This window comes from Pongo abelii, chromosome 6, assembly GCF_028885655.2.
Source record: "Pongo abelii isolate AG06213 chromosome 6, NHGRI_mPonAbe1-v2.0_pri, whole genome shotgun sequence".
In the NCBI taxonomy this organism is placed as follows: domain Eukaryota; kingdom Metazoa; phylum Chordata; class Mammalia; order Primates; family Hominidae; genus Pongo; species Pongo abelii.
This window is the reverse complement of record NC_071991.2, coordinates 59,434,385-59,451,855: the sequence shown is the minus strand read 5'-3', so window position 1 is coordinate 59,451,855 and position 17,471 is coordinate 59,434,385. Positions and strand designations below refer to the sequence as shown.

General features: G+C 41.3%; 1 long non-coding RNA gene across 1 annotated transcript in view; it reads right to left on the bottom strand.

The window, feature by feature from the left end:
* Positions 1-14,358, bottom strand: part of LINC03007 (long intergenic non-protein coding RNA 3007) — a 154,773-nt gene extending 140,415 nt beyond the window's left edge. Inside the window, exon 1 of the long non-coding RNA XR_008526978.1 lies at positions 14,225-14,358. This is a non-coding gene — a long non-coding RNA (long intergenic non-protein coding RNA 3007). The remainder of the gene's footprint in view (positions 1-14,224) is intronic.
* Positions 14,359-17,471: the final 3,113 nt, after the last annotated feature.

The window sequence follows — 17,471 nt, the reverse complement described above, 5'->3', positions numbered from 1 at the left end:
ATTTTGCTGTCTTTGTTTGTTTGGTTTGGTTTGGTTTTTTGAGACAGGGCCTCACTCTGTCACCCAGACTAGAGTGCAGTGGCGCGATCTTGGCTCATTGCAACCTCCGCCTCCCAGGCTCAAATGATTCTCCTGCCTCAGCCTCCCGAGTAGCTGGCATTACAGGCATGAGCCACTACCACTGGTTAATTTTTTTTTTTTTTTTGTATTTTTTGTAGAGACGGGGTTTCACCATGTTGTCCAGGCTGGTCTGAAACTCCTGACCTCAAATGATCCACCTGCTTCAGTCTCCCAAAGTGTTGGGATTACAGGCGTGAGCCACCGTGCCTATCAGTTGCTGTTGTTTTAAGATGAGATACTAATCCATTTTAATCAAAAATGTTCACAAAATGCTCCTTGAGCATATACAAACAGGAAGAGGGGATTAGACATTGACAAAACTGAGATTGTATAGCTAATGAGAAAACCCCAGCAAATAAGTTCTTTATTAAAAAGTAGTTTAATTGATTCAGCCTAGAAGTAACCTTAAAGAGTCTCTATTTTTGAATATTAAAACAGAAAGCAGAGACTGGCAATCTCCTTTTGAATGATGCAGGAGAGTTTGGAGAAAAGAGATAAGATACGCACTAGAAATGTATAGATTAATTATACAGCATATGTATAATAGATGTGGGGAAGAGTTATTCTACCTTCAGGAGAGAATGATTTCTCACAGTTATCACAGGGAGAAGTCAGCCTACCAAATCTTCAGTTAAGGAACCTTAACTTCCCTTGGTGGAAAACAAAATGACAGGAATTGGGGTGGAGAAGACAGGCATGGAGAAGAAAGTATAAATGGAGGAAATATCCAAGAATTTGAGGTAGATTTCCCCTTTTACAAAGAGAAGGAGAAAACCATGACCAAACATGAGGACCAACACAACCGCCATCAAATCATCAGCCACAATATCGCCCATGGGGTATATTCCTCTAAAGTTGCAATTCTTCTAGAAAAACAGAAGAATCTCAGAATTCAGCCCTAGACTGGTGGAAGAGCTAAGCCACAAAAGTGCTTAGAGGTTGTACATCTTCTGTTTCTGTTCAGGTAAACACAAGTTCCTGCCCATGCCCAGTTATTGCCAGCCACACTTGAAGACAAATAAGAATACATTTTTCTTTCGGCAGAATATTAATTGTGCATCCACTGACTTGAGTGTCAGTGTGGTCCTCGGGGCCTGAGAAACTGCTCGGAAGAAGCAAAAGAAAGCAATACACAAAGTACGCAATCAGCTGAGGAGAGCAAAATCATCAGGACCTGGCTTGGTGCTCTCAGGAGAAATAACAAAAAAAGTAGTCGAATTCCCAGAAAGTTGAGTGTTTGCAAAAAACCCTAAGTGTTTCCTACTTCAGGCAACCCATATGAGTACACTGTGCTGGTCCCCTGTTAGCCCTGCAGAACAGCCTAGCACCCTGCACTCTGTCCTCATCCTAAAACTGAAGTTTATCAAAGGGGAAAAATGTCCTCTAGGCTGCCTTTTTTTCTCCCAGCAAGTCCTCAATTGTCACTAACACCAGCCAGCTGTACAAGGTCATCCAACCCCGCTCACTTGCAGGATATTTTCATTATCTGCCAAATGAGCTGGGGGAGCTCTTACTTGCAGAGAAATATATGTGCTCCCTTCCTAATCACACCCATTCATCTCCTTCTTGGAGCGTTTTACTTGGGCCCTATTAATGATTTCAGGCAGGCATTTATCTTGGAGTTTATGGGATATTTGGCCATATCTGCTAATACCGTGAACATATCTTTAATCAATGTACTTTCATGTGCAGTTGTAATAATATAGGTGTATCATTCCATAAATGTTTCCAATTTTAAAAAATTCAAAATAATATTTATGATTGAATTTGGTCCCATAAATTCTTATTTATGAAAACAAGTTGCCCATAAATATGTTTGAAAAGCTGCTTTCTCAACATTTCTCCCAAAATACCTTAAAAGCGAAGCGTATAACAGCTGCATTAGAACAATGAGGAACAATGAGGATAACTGACAGGTTTTGTGCCTGTGTATTTTTCTCCTTTGTGCCCCAAAGTTTCTAAGCCTTTGGGAGACCCCGGGAACAATGACTCTGGTTTAATAACTGTGAAATGCTATTGAACTAGCAATAAAAAATATTCTCCACCGCCAAACAATATGGTAGTTACAACAGCCAGCATTCCTGCCAATCACAGGGCATTCACGCAAAAGTGGCCTGAATTCCTTTAGCAACGAGAGTGCCCCTTATAAAGTGTGTGTGCACAAGCACGAGGGTTTGGCAACACTGGAGGAGCTCTACAGCTTGACATCACAGTTTAGATTGCATTCAACTACTGTATTTATGTTCACCTAGAAGAAAAAACATCTCTCTTGTTTGCAGAAGATAAATTAAAACATCAGGGTTGTGTGCAAGGGACCATGGCCTCTACTACATGCATTTTTTGCTCTGTAAGTCCATCTTTCATAAATTAGAGCACCTATTCTATAAGTCCACTAGTAAGTTCCCAAGGTTCCTTATTTTGATGGATAGATTTGGCAAAGAAGCAAGTTATTCCACATGAAGGTGATTTTCTCTTTAAGTGAAAGAAGTGAGCAGGGTAAAGTGAGGCCTCACTTGAAATAAACAAGAAAGGAAGAAACCACCCATTTCTTTAAAGCTGAGGAGTATTCCTTTCTGGGAAGCAGTCTGTAAGCTCCAACGAGCCCTCAACCGGACGGCTAAGCAAACGACCACTCAAGGAAGGTTAATAACCATATTCTCCCTGCAGGGAATTCTTTTTCTACATGAGATAAAAACTGGCCTGAGTTGGGCAATTCGTCTCTGTTTTTAGGTACACATTATGTGGAGGAGAATTGGTGGGCAAACACCCTGAAATTGAGATATTTAGAATAAATCATCACTGCTTGATCACTGCTGCACCATGTCTGGAAATCTAAACCAAGAAATATGGACAGAGGAAGCATAGAAGGTCATCTCAGATGCCATCTAGTTGGAGAACCCAGTTATGCATAAACTGAAGTCACAGTAAAATTTCTGTAATTCTTCTGCTATACGCCATTATTATTCTTCACCTTCTGCTTGTGTGAATTGGGGATTTGATGCAGCAACAGATGAGATTTGGAGTTGGTTCTTTCCCAGACAAAAGGAATGAAAGGAGAAAATTCAGCGCTGGGTGTGGTGGCGCAAGCCTGTAATCCCAGCACTTTGGGGGCCCAAGGCAGGTGGATCACCTGAGGTCAGGAGTTCGCGACCAATCTAACATGGTGAAACCCCGTCTCTACTAAACACAAAAAAATTAGTTGGACATGGTGGCGGGTGCCTGTAATCAGAGCTACTTGGGAGGCTGCAACAGAAGAATCACTTGAACCCAGGAGGTGGAGGTTGCAGTGAGCCGAGATCGCGCCAATGCACTCCAGCTTGGACAACAAGAGCAAAACTCCATTTCAAAAAATAAAAATAAAAAAGAAAGAAAGAAAGAAAGGAGAAAATTCTCATGCAGGTGGGGTGAATCAGCACAGAGACCAAACGAAAAGGCATATTGTATTATGTTCCGTATTTTCCTTGATTCTTGACTTTGGGGGCTGCAGTGTAACAGTTTCTAAAGGATTCAAAGAAGACAGAGGTTGCAAGCAAAGGAGTTCTAGGAAGTGTAGCAACAGAACTCTTCTTGGAATTTGACACTATAAAAAGATCCTTCTCAAATTGTACAAATGACATTTCATTGATAAATAAGAAATCTTTTTTTAAAAAATACTAATTTTTTCATTAGTTTAGGGAGTGAGGCCAACACTATAATCAGTGGTTTCTCAGTAAGTTCTTGGTCCCTCACTTGGCTGTGACCTCCCTGAGAAGAGGGACCTTGTGTTCTCCATCCAAAATGCCCTCACAGCACTTAACACAATATCCACACATAGTAGGTTCTCAACAAATGTTAACTGACAGTGTGGCTACTTTCTCAGTAGCTGAAAATATTAGTTTAACCATGTGAAATTGCTTCTTCTGAAGCCAAAAATTGTCAAATGGTGGTGATTTCACATAGTTAAACCCAACACTTACTAACTACCCTTATACTGTTAGCTACTTCGTTCATTCCACAAAAATTCCCTAAGAGGTACTGTGTTCCTGCCACTGCTGCTAGAACGAATCCCACTTTACAAATGAAAAAAGATATACGTAGCTTAACTAAGAGATTGCCAAAGCCAAGAAGTTGCCCGAAGAATAAAGAAATCTTCTGTATTAGTCCCCAAACCCAACATAAACCCAATATAAACAATTATAAGCAGAAAAGTGGGCTTAGGGTGGAAATTTTTTCAATCACAGTGCTCAAGTAATAAGAAAATTCTCTTTCTCCCTCTATCTTTCTCTCTCCATCTCTCTGTTGTACTGGTCTCTCTTCTTTTGTATGTTGACCTCATTCTCTCTTGTCATAGGCTTTCTGTGTATACAGCTTGCCATTCAGAAGTATCTCAAATCTGTCCCAGTGCCCACACACTGGCTTTTATAGAAGGATATAACTGACCCTACTTGGGACATATGCCCTGGCCCAGTCCTTATGGAGAGAGCAAGATTGAAGTTGACCAGGCCTAGACCATGGGCCTACCTCCCAGGGCCAGGGATGAGGCTCTGTAATTGACAAGTCACCAGAACCATCAGGGATAGAAAGGCAATTTCCCAGTGGAAAGAGAGGGAGTGGCAGACAAAACCACAGATGCCCAATATATCAAAGGAATGCCTGCACTCGCATGTTTATTGCAGCACTATTCACAATTGCAAAGATGTGGAATCAACCTAAGTGTCCATCAGTGGAGAACAGGTAAAGAAAATGTGGTATATATACACAATGGAATACTATTCAGCCATAAGAAGTAATGAAATCATCTCATTTACAGCAGCATGGTTGGAACTGGAGGTCATTAACTTAAGTGAAATAAGCCCGGCACAAAAAGACAAATATCTCATGTTCTTATTTATATGTGGGGGCTAAAACTCTGGACACAAGGGATAGAGAGTGGAAAAGTAGATAAAGACTAGGAAGGGTGAGTGCAGGGGGAAGATGAAGACAAATAGATTAAAGGGTACAAACATACAGTAAGATAGAAGGAATAAATTCGTTGTTTGATAGCAGAGTAGGGTGACTCTACTTAAGAAAAATATATTGCACTCAGGTGATGGACAGCCTGAATACCCTGAGTTGATCACTACATATTGTATACATGTAACAAAATTTCTCCTGTACCCCATAAATTTGCACAAATAAAAATAAAACACCACAGATGGCCAATATCACTCTGTCGATTCATCCCTGCATGCTGCTGTGCTGCCTGAGAGCTCTAAAACTATTTATTTGCTGACTCATGAACTATCTCCGCATCACAGAGTTCGAGACTGAAAGACCAACTCACTACCTACTCCAATTTGGATGACCCCAACTTTTTCATCCCCAGCCACAGGATGTATCTGTCACTTGCTTCTTGTCAGGGCCAAGGCACTATAGGAATTAGTACACACTTTTGCTGAGCCAAATGGATTTGGTGTCCCTGTGAGCTAGTTAGTTCTGAGCTACAACCGAGCTGTATCACGTCTGCAGACTATACTGTGGCCAGGTCAGACCTGCTCAAGGGTTTCTGAATTAGGTGCCTCATATTTCACCATATTAACCAAACAAAGGTGTGTGTGGGCATCAGTGTAAGCCTGTAAGAGGTGAGAACCAGAGGGAGCACTGTGCTGCCTTTCTAAAACAAGATCAACATTACAGGTATTTGGGAATTAATTTAGGCAGGGCAAAGGTTATCAGAAAATGTAGTTCAAATAGTCTGCAGATTTTCTTACATTCTTATAATATTTATACAGGAATTTATTGATAGGAAATAAAATAAGTGATTAAAGGCATCTATAGGTGTTTAATAAATATTTATTGAACTAAACTGGATTAAATTTAGGGTTGTTTGTCCTTCCAGTTAAATAGGAAAGCATGCTATGACTGCTAGACTTAGCTATCTTCCCAAAGGGAAAGTGACAAATCTGGTAGCAATTAGGAAGCCGCGGGTGCAATGCCCCGGCAGGATTTGGCTGTGGTTGAAGCCCAAGGGGTGGGACTGCATCCACTATATGAGATGGTCTGGAAAACACAAAGGTGGCTAAAGAAGGGGGCCTGGTTATCAAGAATAGCCTCACTGCACAGGGATGCCCTGCCTCCTGCCTATGCACCCTGCTGAGGTCTTCTCTAGTTTCCAGGCTATTTACTTAACAGAGGGATCATTTGAATATCATGTATTAGCTCTGTATGGACGTGAGGGAGAGTCACGACAAGTTTAATGAGACAAAGGTCAAACATCTTAGGTGAATATGGCCTTCAAGGCCAGGCACAGCCATTCAGAGACTGCCCAGCAAGAACAGACAGCTGCCCAGAGAGTGAGATGCCACCCCCAGGGATCTTAGAAGCCTTTGGCCACCTCTATGGAAGTCTAAACTGCACTAGGACTAATTCAGTGTTGCCCTGGGGTAAATGCCTCCCTGCAGGGTTGCCTGCTCACAAGGGAACTTTCCCAGGAAAGTTTTTTTTAAACCATTCAATCACCAGAAATTCACTGTTGCAAGCTTTGGGCCATTTTATATGCCAACACGACCACTATTTGGAGGATGCTTGGTAGTGAGAGGAAGGAAAGGGCTTATTGCTGTTGATAAAGAATGCTGTTCCTAATTGGTGGAAGCTACCCTCACATTATTCATGTAGGCTACACAGTAGAACAAAACAATAATAATAGTATTAACACTTATACAGCACCTATGGTGGACCAGAAATACTTCCCTGGGCTTTCCAAATACTAACTCATTTAGTTACACAACCAACTTGTGAAGTCCATGCTATTATTATCCCAATGTGATAGCTGAGCACCACAGGCAGGGAGCAATTGTCACCCAAGGCCAGGCTCTTAGCCACCATAAACATTGTTTCAAAAAGGGGGCTTTTGTCTTTTAAATAATATACGGAATGCATGAGGAATGCGCTTAGCACATGTTATTATCATACAAATAACATAATATATAATCAATACATTATATTATCATTAATAATTATTATTACCAGAATTGTTATTATTACAAATAATTAATGGCAAAGATGATCTAATTTGACTAAAAATCACACAAGAACTAATAATGAAGGAAATGGATGGGCAGGCCAAGGCTCTGACTCTGTTTCCAACCCTGGGTTACTGATTTACTAGTTTACAAACTTGGGTTTAGTTTTCCCCTGGAACTTCCTGTAGAGATGGCCCCTCAAGTCTTTGGGTAATCTGGTTTGGAGATCTTCAGCTAAAACTCCAAGAGTGTGCTATTTGTGTAACTGACACTTAAGTTTCTGAATATTAAAATAGACTTGAAAAAGGAATTTCAAATCTTAATCAGTCCAAAAAATAGAAAGAATTTAAGCGTTATCAAGCAGACTTTCAGATGTAGGTTTCAGTTGTTTCTGCATGCAACTCCAGAAAGGAAATTGTGTTTCTTAGGGCATCCATCTAAGACAAAAGATTTAGCAGCCATCCTAATGAAAGCCCAGCAGGACAGATGTTTTGCAGGCATTATTTAAGTATGAAGGCTGACAGACTTACCACAGGCAATATCTGAATGTTATGTCCATGCACCATCAAGCCAGAGAATTGACTGTATTTGGTACTGAGTGGGAAGGATGTTCAGGTCACGTGTGGGCACAACCACACCAGCCATGACAGGATCAACGCCGTGTGGCTGGATTGTGACTTTGCAGCAGCCTCTCTCTACGTCTCTCCAACCACAGCCATAGGAAAGGACACAGGGAAATTGAAAAGTTGTTTGCTCCTAACCGTGCTTTTATGGACTGAATTTGGGAGCTGCCAGAGCAACACGTGGGATTTTGGTTTATTTGTATTTTTTGGTTTGTGTGTATGTTTATTTGCTTTTTAACCAGAGCAATTTTTTGAGTGTCACCTGTGAAGAAATGGGAGGATTAAGAGCTTTATCTGAAGTGTTTTTCCCCCACTAGAGAACACACTGCCATTTTAAGAAGTATTTTTATCAGCTGCATGCTTTTGCTTGCAAGTGTTTGCGTAGCTATTAATGTTAAAAACAGAAGCCATGGCATCCATTTTAAGTCTCAGGGATAAGAGAAAAAAAAATGTTTCCCTTGTTTAGAAGGCTCCAGTGTTTCCCAGCAGTGCCCGAATAGGATGTTTGTTTTAGGCTGAGAGAAGGAATGGCAGGCAGGCAGAAAGAGAACCAAGAAATGGCTTTTTTATAAAGTGCGCCAGATCGTTAATAACCAGTGAAGGATGGACTCAGGAAACCTCAGAGCACATATTTTTGGAATGAAGTTGAAGACTTCATTAATATTCTAGAAGAATATTGTTCCCATGAAGTTTTCCATGGGCATAAAATCTAACTGATAGTCCCTTCTAAACAACTTGAGGCACTGTAGGCTCTAAGATAGCTCACAGAACCTGATTATCATTTGAGAAAAGACTTTCTTTCCCCACCTCAGTATAGAAATAAGTTATCGTGCTTTTGTTTTGTTGTTAATCCCTTCCCATTTAGTCCGTTGTGATTCTCTAATGTCACAGATTGGGGTAAAATGCTGAAAATTCATTTCTTCGGAAATTGTTTAGCTTTAGTAACAGAGAATGTGCCATATTTATTTTAACATTTTTAGACCTACTTCAGCTTGACAAAGTTTATCAGCCTATGCCAGAGGCCTTTCAAATTTCAGTTTAGTCTGTCTAAAACAGGTTTATACCTAGGGGCCCATGTCCATGGTTAGAAAAAAACACAAAGTCTACACTTTTGGCTAGAGAGGGATGGAAGGAGAGAAGAAGGGGAATTTTTCATTGCCTAATACACCAATGCACACACACCAAGTAACGCGAGTGGTCCCAGGAGCTGCTGGAAAATGGACACCCCAATACCTAGACCTGATCAGGGGATAAAAAAGAGAAAAGAAAAGAGACAAAATTTTGCTAACTGACTAATTTGGGAAATGTGTTGGGGGGTAGAAGGTAGGCATGTCAAAGAAAAGAAAACTGCAGGGGTGGGGGGAAGTAGGGAAGATTGTTCTTGTTTTACACAAAATCTCCTGAGGAAAGGCAAGAAAACAGGCAAGTAATAAATAACATACTCAAGTTTATCCTGAGCCCAAACAACCCTCAGGGCTGAGGCTCTGCAGACCTCCTTCCCTGCCAGACCCACTGCCACTCATCTGCGGCAAGGGGATGCCTTTCCTGCCTGAACACCCAGGCCTTCAGCCCTGGGTAAAAATATCTGTATTGGTATTTTGTAGCTTTTTCTCCTGCATGCTGATAAAAACAAACCCCGTTTGTTTAAAAATCAACTTCCCCACACCCTCCACCCTATTTCCACTCTACTCTCATCCTTTTCCAAATTTTTTTTTGAAACCCCTTAAAGGAAATGTCACCCAAACATAAGGAATTGGTCATTAGTATGTCTAATGGTGGACATTTTTTATGTAAAGCTCTGAATCTATAGCGAACAAAAGCAACTGTTCAGAACTCAGCAAAAAAATTGCCCAGCAATTTTAAGTTAATGGGTAAGATTAATGGATTGTCATATAATGTGAAGGGAAAGTATTAGAAAAAAATGAAAGTGACTCGACAAAATTGGTTTGGAATTGGAGTCTACCTGAAGGCCCCTCAGCCAGAGCATTACTGTCTGCAGTATTTTCAGCTAAGCAGTGTATTAATTTGAAAGCCATGCCTCGTACGGATACCCGGCACTTAGTGGTTGGTTTTATGTTAAAAATGCTTAGTATGAAACCTGTGCTGAAAATTTGCCCAAACATCTCACAGTTGATTGCAAACCCGAGTGCCTGGGGGCTCTGAGTCCACACCTCAAGAATGCTGGAGTCGGGGGACTTTCTGGCTCCACACCTGGGTTTGTCAAAGCCTCTTCGGGCTGCTGGGAATGTGCCCTGCCTGGGGCCCGCTGCTCTCCTCATCAGCCCTCTGACAGATTAAAACACAACAGGGTCTGTTGCCTGACTGACACATTCCTCTCCTGTCTGCCTCTGAAAGGACTTTATTTAACAGTCCTGGAGTCGGGCTTTGACTGACAGATTGTGAAGGGTAAAAGTCATTCAGTTCCATTAAGCTCTGTAACTGCCCTGGAACAAAACACCTTCCAAAAAAAGTGTCGGGGGGAGGGGAAAATAGAGCTGTGGAGAGTGGGGGCATGAGCTTTCGGGAGAAAAAAAGGGGTTTCTTTTCAGGTTCAAAAACAATCCTCCTCTTTGCCTTCCGTCTATCAATTAGGGCGGCATTCCCAGAGGGAATACAAGCCCGGCCTCATTGGTGTCATTCAGCTGCCAATCTCCTGACAGAGACACCAAAGGGCCTCATGTAGCGCTGCGGAAACTGTCTGTCAGGCCATCAGCAGCTGCTATGACGACATCGCCTCTGTTTTTCCAGGACTCTTATGGAGGGGGGAGTTCACCCCAACAGAGTCTCAGAGTCTCGACTCCAAATCTCTGTTCATATTTTCCTTTTACAACCCATCCCCACATCTCAATCCCAGTGTGAATTTCTTCACGAAAACAACCCCTGATTCCCTTGCCTGGCTCGGCTACGAGGTAAATAATAACTTGCCAGCCAAGGACATGGTCTTGGGTGTGAGAAGGGGGTTCTGCTTCTGGGAAAAACCGAGTCGTGACTGAACACATTGAACGACTCTGGCTCAGATGAGTCCAAAGGAACCCGATTTGCAGTGAAATGTCTCCATCCACCGAAAGGCCTGCACAGACCGCGTGTGAAGAGCAGTGTGGCCCCACAGATGGCCTCCTGCTCAGCCTTAACCTTGTTTGGGTTGCTGTGGGTTTCGTTCCTCTGGAGTTTTGCTTGGAGCCTGAAGGCTCAAGCGGAGCTCAACACTTTAAGCCAAACTCAGCACCAAGCAACCACTTCCCACTGCTGTTTTTCTGCCTTGCTCCCGGCTTTCCCCAAGGCCAGATTCACACAGCTGCCTTGAGTTTACCCCAAAGATTCCTCAGCCTCAGCCGATCACACAGAAGAACCAAGACTACAAAGGAAGAGCCCGTTTACCCGAGCTTTCTGGCTGAACTGGGGAAAATATCTTTACCCGCTCCCTGCCCTCAACTCCCTCCTGTCCCCTCCAGATTCTGCCTAAGACTTGGGGAGGCAGATCCGGGCCACCAATGGCCACCTGCAAAGATAGCGGTTGTCTCTGCATTCTGTAATGGCTGTGTTTGTGATTCCTGGCATTTCCCTGGAAGTCTTTTCACATTACAGGGAGCTGCTTCCAAATAGTAATGATAGCACTTTGTACCAAACTGAGAGCTGGAGCAAGCTGCTGCCAAGCCCCCACGATCGGGCCATCGTGTTGCAACGCTTCTGCTTCTATTACAGTTCTTCACATGTTCCACCCGAACCGTACAAAATGTTTAGCCAAACCCTGTAAGAACATGTACATAAAGCTGTCTCCATGCTGTCAGGTGGTAAAGTAGATCTTTTTTCTTCCTTAAGTCTGAAAGCTCTGCTAAGGTCCAACACTTCCTGAGCATAAACTCCATCTGGGGTGGCTGAAATCTGTCTACATGGCAATATACTGATTTTAGACACCCAGATACTGGGCCTTGGATATGCACTACCTAAATGAAGACACTGCCTGGGGAAATTCACAATTAACTAGATTTTTGGCACTGAGAGTATATGCAGAGAGGAGCAAATGGACAGGATGATGCGAGGGAGAGAGAGGTTAATGTGATTGTCACCTTCCTGCTCTGCAGCCTCAGGAAGACACACTCAGAAGCCAGCCCTTTGCCATCTGCATGGATAGAAATGGCAGCAGTCATGGGAGGCACTGATAGTTCACTAATGAGTGAATATTTCCACATTGCTTTGCAGGTCTTTGGTTATTGCTGCACATTTTCATTACTGAAGCAGAGAAGAAACCAACCTAAGGAATTGGGCAGGCCACCAGGGATATACACAAAGTGTTCTCACCTCCTGGGGCATCACCAAAAAGAGACTTTAGTAGCTAGATCAAAGGCTATTGGGAACATTTCACTCAGGATGAATTATCTTGAAAACACCACCTGGAGTAGCCCCAAATGAGCAGATGCTTTGGAGCTCCTGGATGCTGAGTTGTGGCACAGATTCCCATCCTGGGGCTCCGTGTCACCATCCAATGTCTGGTAATCCCATCCATTCCCTTTGTATCTTCCACAAAGACTTCAGATCCTCACACTTCAGGCCTTACCGTAGTCAGTGGTTTCCAAAAGCTTCTCAATTGAAGGCCCAATAGTCCAAGATCTGAATATTGAATTGCCTTTGCTGGAAAGACAACTGTCTTTGTTTACAATTGAAGGCCCAATAGTCCAAGATCTGAATATTGAATTGCCTTTGCTGGAAAGACAACTGTCTTTGTTTACTGCTTTCTCAAGCAATTCCTGGCTGTTTATGCCACCTGAGATTCTACATAGTTCTCTCTGGCCTTGTGTTCCAACATCTATTATATTAGGTACTGTGCCTCTCTTGTTTTTCTTTCCATTGTGCTAGGCAAGAATTAAAGGCTCCTTTGAGCCCTCAAGACAGTGATGTGTATAGTATTCATTGTGTAACATCTTAGTTGATTTTTTTTTTCTTTGAGGTGGAGTCTTGCTCTGTCACCCAGGCTGGAGAGCAGTGGTGCCATCTTGGCTCACTGCAAGCTCCACCTCCTGGGTTCACGCCATTCTCCTGCCTCAGCCTCCCAAGTAGCTGAGACTACAGGCGCCTGCCACCATGCCCAGCTAATTTTTTGTATTTTTAGTAGAGATGGAGTTTCACCGTGTTAGCCAGGATGGTCTCGATCTCCTGACCTCGTGATCCACCCGCCTCGGCCTCCCAAAGTGCTGGGATTACAGGCGTGAGCCACTGCGCCTGGCCCTTGGTTGAATTTTTATCCTTACAGTATTTCCCCTTGACTGGTTACGTTGTGGGTAATCTTCAACCAAACCTGTTACAGTTTAATTTTAGCTAAATAAATAGTTCCTACTATTTAGTATTTATATGTAAGTTTAGACAATTTGTTCTTATTTCTGTGAGTAGATTCCCCCCCACTGTAAATTAGCTTACTCCTAATTAATCTTAATTAACATTACTCAGGTTCGTATTATAGCAATAAAATCCATCATAAGCACCACCATTCCATCTTTTCATTTCATTCATGCAAACTATGAGGCCAAGCAAGACATGCTTGCCATGCACCTCCCCAACTCAGGAAAATTCTAATTCACAAATATAAATACATAACATGCCACTTGGTGTTGGTGTTACAACTTTTAGTCCATCTCCAGAATGAGATAGAAAGTAAGGACTTGAATGATCACTTAGCATCCCCATGGACACAAATCCTATGAGGATGGCGCCAATATGTTCCTCAGAATGTTATGAATTTCTAAAATGTCACATATACCCATGTGCAAAGATATATAAAACTTCATTATTGTTACAATTATGCACCATTTTCTATTAGCCACACAAAGAAATCTCTTGATAAAACAAAAATAACTTTGAAGGACATGGTATACAGAAAGTGTCAGAATAACCAAAATGATTGACTGAAAAAAATCCAATATATCATCCTTAAATAACAAAACTACACAGATGAGAAGTGTGTTCTTGGCACATCAAGGAAGCATTTGGAAGAGCTCATTTGAATAGATGAATGGAATTGATCTATTAAAAGCACAGAGACAGCTGTCAGACCTCAAAACAGTAATGAGGCTAAATTTTCCCAAGTTAAGACTTTGATCCTCAGCAATGATCTTAGACTTGCGATCAAAGATACCCAGGCACTTTAATCTTCACTTTACTTTCCTAAATCCCATGGATTATAATATCATGACTTTACAAGAATAATCACTATACAGGAGAAGACTGGCTTTTTAAAAAGGAACTCAGCTAAGAGAAGCCAAGCTAAAGGTGAAGTTAACTCTGGTTAGGACTGTGGAGTACCCAGTGCCCTCTTAATAACAGTGGAGACTAAATCTAATCCAAATATTTATGATGTACCTTGTTTCTTTTATATGACTGGCTGGTTTACAAAATATTGTGCCCTTTAACCTCCAAACTCTTGTGTTGTTCTTAAATATAGAAGGAGAAGGAATGGGAGGAAAAAACAGAGAGAATAAAGGGAAAGATGAGAAATAAAGATGGTTATACCTGTCTCTCAGGTTAATAAGGATCATCTCTGAAAGGTCCATTCATCCGCTGGGTTGAGAAAGCCACTGAGCCCAAAGGTGGGTCAGAGCAGCACCCAGAGAGTGCTAAGCCAGCCACAGATGACTTTTCTCAAGATGTTGACATCTGATTAATGCTTAAACAAAGCAATGAGAAAAAGTTTTAACTTTTTCACAAATGAAATTGGTATCATGGTGCCTCCATAGCCTGAAGGAATGAATTGTCAAACAAATTCTCTTTCATAATCCTTTTTTCTAACTTTTAAGCTTTATTGCCTTTTATGCATTTAGAAACTGACATCATTTATACTAAAATGTGGTTAGCCTTTTGTGAAAAAGCAAATTCTCACTCGACACAATGACTTCAGCCGTCCTAGGAAAACATGCCTCTAATCAGGACTGAAAGCCTAGCACTCTTTGTGCGTTGAAAATGAACGTATTTCACTGAATTTCATGGTATTTTTTATTATAACTTTAACACGAGTGGGCGTTAAGAATCTTTGGCAGAAGATCTTTGTTTTAGAAGGTTGCTCCAAGGTCTAAACCTCAGTTTTCTTGCCCCGCAGGCATTCATTTCTTTATCTACTGACGCTAAATTCACAATTCTTATTCCTTTCCAGACCCTCCTCCTCTTTCCTGGGAAAGATGCTTTTTGAAATATCCAAGTTTCTTCAAAGACTCCGGAGATAAAGAACTAAGAGAGAAGCTAGCTCATTCTGGTTTCTATTTGTTCCACACAACTTGAGAATATTTTAAATGCCCAATTTTCCATAAGAATTGATTAATACCTGACCTATTTCCTAGTCTTGGTAGTTAAATATGTGAATGTGGAATTCTTACTGTGAATGTTGAGTGTCGATAATGGTATAAGCCACAAACTCATGACACTGAAAGATGTCACTCTTTTCTTCCTAACAGTCTTGTACACCTTGGCCAAGTCACTGTCATTTCCAATTCCTATCCATATAACATGAATAATATTTCATCTCAGTTTTGCCATGATAAAATGTACTTGTAGCCTATTGTTGAGTTCCTGGGAATGATCTTCCATGAAGCCTTAGTCTTTCTTCCTGTTTCTTCTGTGATTTAGGCCACAGGGAAAGTCAAAATCCAAAGTGGGAGCCAACCAAGAACCTAAAACCCACTTCTCCATTCTGACATGTTTGTAAACATCAAGTAAATTAAATTTTTTCTTCAGTTCTTTTAGATGTACATTTCACCAAAACTGAGATTTTTCTGCTTTAAATGCTTATCTAATTGGCTATTTTTCTGTAACGGTTCACCACTCATGTACTTTTAAATGGGTTCAAAAAACACAGTGTGCCCTTAATATTGGCTTGACATTTCCAGTTCTGGTGGCTAATGTGCAGAAGTGGCTTCTGTGCTAGGTTGATGCATTGCCTTTTCTAGACAAATGTACTTCGTGACATCTGACAACAGTAACATGATTAAACCATTGTAACCTGAGTGTCAGTTCCTCAGTGGTGCTTTAAAAATACTTGAGAGTAGGATCTTACATATAACAGAAGAATGCAAGCCCCCACTCGCCCGACCGTAACTATCAACTACCACGCACAGAAAAGACCAGAAACAAATAAAGCTTTCCTTTTAGGTTCAGTTTAGAACATATCCCAGTACCAAAATTTGTTTTGTATTACAGTCCTCTTTATTACTGGTTTTCTATACCTATTAGGGTATAATTTCAAATTAATTTCAATTTAAAAAAATAAAAATAAAAACTCATTTGAAACAAATACAAAGCAATAGCAAGGAGTCACTTTGAAATCATTATGAAACCGAGGCACAAAAATGTCCACTTACTAATTAACCTTACCTTCATGTTTATAGTACACTTCTGGGCAAATCTAAAAGGTTTTATTTATAATTATGGCATTTCCTCTATTGTGAAAATTGTATTATCTTTACTATAACTTTATTTTCCTCTCCATTAGTTAAAAAGCAAAGGAATGTGGCACAGAAGGCAAAATATTTTAAGACATGGAATCAACTGTTTAAAAATACATACCCACTAACACCAGTGGCATTTATAACAACATAACGGCAAAATTCTAGTAACTTGTCTTTGGCAGTTTTCAGAGGTCCAATGTGAAATGGAAACATTGAATTCAATTATGCAGCTATTTTAGGTTTGGTTGCTTGGCTTGAATGATTAGGATAATTGTCCCAATTATTCTCTGTACTTTGTGTGTGCAGACCCAGACCTAAAATGTGATTGGGTGTAGAGTATCTGATGGGAAGACAGAAAACCTGGATTCTATGTTTCAATGGATCCATGATTAAGCCTGTAATTTTGAACAGTTGCATCCTCTATGTGCCTCAGTTTATCCATCTTACAGAGAAATAGAAATGCTATTTTATCAGAGCAAATCAAGATGATTGAACTTAAAAATTTTTTCAGCAGCTTTTAGAGAAAATGTCATATGAAAACAAAATAATCCTATGTTAGCCCAGTTCTCCTAGAAAACAGAGCTGAAGCAGGAATTCCATCCCAGTGCTTTCTATGGGAGGTGAAATCCCAGAGCAATGAAAGTCAAAGAAGGAGAAGTGAGGCAGGGAAGGATAAAAAGCAATGCAAAGTGATGCATGAATATGTTGGCCATTACTTCACAATGAGCCTAAAGAGACGCAGGAGTCCACTGAGGAAGGAAGGAGAGGGAATTGGTCCTCCAGGTTCCCTTCCATCTCCTGTTTGCCGTTGATCAAAGCACATACCACAGGGAATTATGTCCCTACACTTCCAGGTTGCACCATCTGGCCCCTCTGCCAGAGCTGTTGCCCTGCTGAGTGTCATTTCATCAAGTCTAGGAGAAGGTGGGAGAACCTGGGAGCTCAGGTGTGTTAACCAAATGGCATCAGGCTGTAGAAAGACATGGGTCCCCACAGAGTTTCAACACAGCGGGAGCTGAGTAGGGTCAGCAGCTGAGAGCCTGGGGACAGAGCTGAGAGAGGCTGAGGAGGCTCATGAGAGGCATGCGATGCACACGTGGTTAGCCAGTTGGCTCCCTGTTATAACTACAGATTTGGTATATCAATAAGTTACCCAAGAGTTACCAAAGTGCCAATCAATTTGCCTAAGTCCACTGGCCCAAACCAAAAACATAAAAATTTCTGACTTTGAACAGCTAAGTTGGAATATTTTCTCTAAATAAATGATTTAAATGGAAGGGATAAAACGCTAAAAACATAGATGATTCCCAACCTTTCTAGAA